We start from the raw sequence: 5329 nt of genomic DNA, 5'->3' as shown, positions 1-5329 counted from the left end.
CATTCTCAATTTTGCCCAAGATGGTACATGACCAGTGCCATTCCAGGTGTGCCTGCCATGACATACAGTCCACTGTATGTGTTCTATGTATGTATGTATGTATGTATGTATGCCTTGGATTCAGGACAGTTTAAAACTCCTAAAGAATTCCAGTGGAAAAAAGCTGAGTTCTATGTTTCAAATTGAAAGGCCATGAAGATAATATCCCCAAATCGTTTTTTACCCACCCAGCCATAGGACCAAATAAAGCTTTTGGAAGTTCATTCTTCCACAGGTGAAATTGCTGACATTATTTTGAATACTACCAGAATTTAGTTAAAACTTTCAACATCGAACCAGTTATATACTTCGTGATGATATACTTTATGTAAATATGGACTTTGGTGGAGCAAACCCTCAAAATGATCAGTGTTGTCATTAAGTGAATAAATCTAGGGCACAGAAGTATATATGGAATTAGTGGTGAATGTATTTCTCAAACTGTGTCCATATACAAAAGCCACAATATTCCCTAGTCAAATATAGAAGCTGTTGCTGGTAAGACTTACAACTATTTTTTAAAAATAGGGTTAAAATAATTAAATTTAATTTTTTGTTACAAAGTTGATGTTGAATATAAAAATATAAAAGGAGGTAAATGTTTTGTTACCTGTTAATGAGCAAATTTTACAAATATGAAAACTTTATGTGAATCAACCTATATGTCCTATAAAGTTTTTGAAACCTTTTTTTGGAGGGGATAAATGAGTTACCTGATTTTATTTATTTATTTATTTTTAAGATTTTATTTATTACGGAAAGAGAGAGAGAGAGAGACAAAGGAGTTGGGTGAGGGGCAGATGGAGAATCAGACTCCGGGATCATCACCTGAGCAGAAGGCAGATGCTTAACTAACTGAGCCACCCAGGTGCTCCGTGAACTACCTGATTTTAATTGCATTTTGTTCCAAATCACTTGTACATCTTTTATTAAAGTTTTGGGATGTTCCACTTGTCGGCTGCACTGCAGCTGCTGCTCGTGGGTGGCTGGGGCCCAGAAACTCCTGGGCCAGGGTGGTCACAGTCAGGGTTCAGGCCCTGGAGGCCAACTTTTCATCCTTTGTAGGAGAGACTGGAGCCAGGGGGGCAGCAGGTCAGCCTCTGTAAAAAAAAAAAAAAAAAAAAAAAAAAAAAAAAAAAGTTTTTAATAATTGGCACACTGCAAAGCTTTAGCTTTTGAAGATTTTAGAAAATTGTAATTACTAAAAATAAAATGTTTGAGTGAGACAATCCTGAAAATTAATACAAAAACAGAAAAATTGATCTGGAATGCCAGTGTGGGAAACATGTTGTCTAATGAGACTATGAGAACTCAGAATATATAAACCTTAATCCTGAAATTCAATAAAATCTTGAAATACTTCAGCTTTGGGGAATAGTCTTTTAATGGAAACATTATTTTTAATTCAATGCATTTATATTTTCTTTCAGAATAGAAATAAAATTGAGAAGACATGATTTTACAACATTTGCTGTTTATGAAACGTTTACTTTATTTATTAAGGTTTAAAAAATTTGAGTATAGTTGACACACAATGTTACATCAGTTTCAGGTGTATAACACAGGGATTTGACTTCTCTATGCATTATGCTACATTCTCCACAAGCTACCATCTCTCACCATACAACGTTATTACAATATCATTGACTCTATTCCTTGTGAGTGCTTTTATTCCCAGGAGTTACTCATTCCATGCCTGGAGGTCTGCACCTCCCACTCCCCTTCACCCATTTTGCCCATCCCCCCAGTTGCTTCCCTTCTGGGTCACATTTTAAACATGGCAAATAGAAGCATCTTATTTGATGAGTTTGATCCTCTACAAAGTGAAAGTAATTTGGGTGGAAACCCAAAAATAGAAACTTTGGACATTTGAGCTGATGTATTTGTACACTTCCTTATAAGGAATTAGAATTAAAAATCTTCCCTGTTTAGTTGAAGTTGGCCTGACCTCACCTGACCACCTGGAGATTTTTCTCAATTAAAAAAAAAAACAAAACACAGTCTAAAAGATGAGTCAATTGGCAATGCCAGTAATTCCAAGTTGATTAAACAAAAATTCAACTTTTAGGATTGCAAGAAACTGTATGGCAAAATTAAAAATTACTGTCTTAATAAAAACAAATTATTCGGAAAAATATTTGTGACAGTTTTGGAGTCTGCTATAGCTAAGAAACTGATTAAAGTATGTAAAGACCTGCCAAGAATAATTAGTCTGCTTATGTTTCTTAATGTTTAGAAAATTAATATAAAGAAGTTTTAAATTTTGGGGCCTAATGTACACAAATATGTGATTTATTTATTTATTTATTTTTGGTCCTTCGGAGTGTTTTGAAAAGTCTTTTTGAACAGAACTATCTATGAATGTGTGGCACATACACTGAGATCGGAATGATACAGAGAAGATGAGCATGGTCCCTGCACCAGGACGACACAAAAAATCATATAGTGATCCATATTTTTTTAAATAGGTGATGGGGATGAAGGAGGACACTTGCCATGATAAGCACAGGGTATTGCATGGAAGTGTTGAAATTAATTTTATGCTGTATGTTAACTAACTGGAATTAAACCAAAAACTTAAAAAAAGATAAAGAAGAACCTTATTCTTTAGAACAACAAAGGAACAATCTATGAATACAAAAAGCCAACTTTTTAAATCAAGAAATCACCCATGGAAATTTTCTCTCTTCTTTTCTATTCTGGTATGTCCTCTCCTCCTTTCAGGGCTAGTTCAAGCTTGACGTGAGAAGGAACTATGTCTCTGAGCCTTTTATACATTGTGGATTGCTCATCCTCTGAATCATCTCTGAGTCTCTGTTATCTTGCATTGAATTACCTTTTCATTCACTGTAGCTTTTAGGCAGTTTATGCCATGTCTCATAGCTTTTGTGTCCCCCTAGGATGGTAGGGGCTCAAAAAAATGTGTGTTGTTGATGACAATATGGCCACATCATATTCAAGGAAGAAATGCTAGATGTCTGGATTCTAGGTGGAGGGTGAGGAGGGATATAAATGGAAATGTATGGTTGTGGCAACTCAACTCTTGTTATTATCTTCTTTCTAGCAGCAGAAAGAACTCTTGCAATAGTTGTGATCCTGCAAATGGCAAGAAGGGTCAGTTTGGGGGTGGGGAAGGTTGGCGGTGGCTTTCACTTTAGTTGATCAGAAAGGATGAGAGATGAGGCTAGGATGTGTAAGATTATAAGAATGAAGAATTAGGCTTATTCTACAATAGTTACATTGGCAAATAACGATATATTAGCAGTATAATAGCCAAAAGAAAGTGTCAACATCAAGGACATAAAAGAAAAGGAAGAAAACGTCTATCACTGTAGGAAAATAAGGAAAACAGGAAATGAATATGGCTGTTGGAAAGATTTATTTATTTTGACAATATTTTATCTTAGCAGAGCCTAAAATGGGGTGTGTTAACATTCGTTAATAGCAACTGATTGAAAAGCAAAGATGTCAATAGAGCTGTAATGCAGAAAGAATGAATGAGTGTAAGGAATGCTATGCAAAAATGGATTTTTAAAGTTTCCTTTGGCACATCACCTCTGGCATTGGCTTTCGACAACAACAACAACAAAAGGCCCTAGTGATTTTAAAGTGAGGTTATTGGTACAAACGTGTGCTGGAAATCAAGGCACAATTAGCATTCAAATATTTATTACTAGGTTAAGAACATTTTGAATCAACCATATTTTATGTACATATAAGATAATGTCTTAGAAAGAATGTAATCTTTCATTTCCTGCACCAGGGGCATGATCCTTAGAGACACTGGTTTTTGTGATATCTTCATATCCTGACCATGTATAGAAGCATGGGGAAAAATAAACAAAAATATAAATAGTTAAATAAGGCAGAGTTTAAACCTCAACTAGGTAGAAAGACTGACACAGTTTTCTTCCAAACTACACTCTCAGATTATGAAGATAAATGAGAAAGGAGAGAATGTTAACTTTGGCAAATAAATATGTTTAGAGTCTCCCAACTTTGTTGGATTCTCTTATTTTTAAAATAATGACTTAGATGAATTTAGAAAACCTCAATATGCTGTAGAGAGGCTTTCAGAATGGGACTTAGGAGACAGGAGTTGTTTTTTATTCCAGACAAGATAGCAGTGGAAGTAATTGACCCATCAGTAACTCACATAAGATAATTCACCTCTCAAAAAAGTTGTACAATGCTTAGCGAAATAAGTCAATCGGAGAAAGACAACTATCATATGATCTCCCTGATATGAGGAAGTGGAGATGCAACATGGGGGGTTAAGGGGGTAGGAGAAGAATAAATGAAACAAGATGGGATTGGGAGGGAGACAAACCATAAGTGACTCTTAATCTCACAAAACAAACTGAGGGTTGATGGGGGGAGGGGGTTTGGGAGAGGGGGGGTAGGGTTATGGATATTGGGGAGGGTATGTGCTATGGTGAGTGCTGTGAAGTGTGTAAACCTGGCGATTTGCAGACCTGTACCCCTGGGGATAAAAATATATGTTTATAAAAAATAAAATTAAAAAAAAAAAAGAAATATAGGAGCTGTGTGGAATAAACATAAAAAAAAGTTGTACAAGATGACAGCTGAGAAACTTTCTGACATATGATTTTAAAACCCGTGTAGTGCTGTTATGACCCATTTATCCAAATGGAAAGATGCAAGGGGTAGAACTGATGAGAGCAAAGGAACTGTCCAGGGTGCTTAGAAACACTGCGTCCACTCATTCTCTAGAGTGATGACCAGAAGCCACAATATGACTCCCTCTGTTATTCATCCAGTATATCTACTACGTTAAATAGATAGCAAACTACTCTGTCAGTATCAAGTGGATATAATTAAATATGAGATCAATTTCCTTTTGCTTAAAAGGAGGAATTACATCTTGAGAATCATCCCTGTTCTGTCTCCAGCTAGTTGCTGATTTTTAGACTAGTCATTTCATTCAATTATTATTTAGAGGAGGATATCATAGTAGTTTTCATGGCATACCTGTGGTATTGACTTTCCAGAAGTCATATCAGGAGTTATGAGGCTGCATACACTGTTATTTGATCATGGTACAACAATAAATATAAAGGAAAGATGAAGAGGAAGAGGCGTAGGACAGATTAGGAGAGGTAATTATCATGAAGTAATCCTCAGTTGCCTGACCAGGATACATGGAAAGGGGTTGTCGGAGTATACGCATGGGTTATGTTAGCTTATTACAGCATGACCTGGTACTCTGGCATTAGATGCTGCAGCTTCTTGCTGAGAACCTACTTTGTGGGGGTGTGGGGAATAGAGG

At 36.0% G+C, this 5329-nt stretch overlaps 1 pseudogene; it reads left to right on the top strand.

Moving 5' to 3' along the window:
• The first annotated feature begins 2402 nt into the window (after positions 1 to 2402).
• Positions 2403 to 2499, top strand: LOC125080227 (uncharacterized; annotated as a pseudogene).
• The last annotated feature ends 2830 nt before the right edge of the window (positions 2500 to 5329 follow it).

The sequence above is a fragment of the Lutra lutra genome, chromosome 10 (assembly GCF_902655055.1).
Source record: "Lutra lutra chromosome 10, mLutLut1.2, whole genome shotgun sequence".
NCBI lineage: Eukaryota > Metazoa > Chordata > Mammalia > Carnivora > Mustelidae > Lutra > Lutra lutra.
This window is presented reverse-complemented; position numbering and strand designations above follow the sequence as displayed.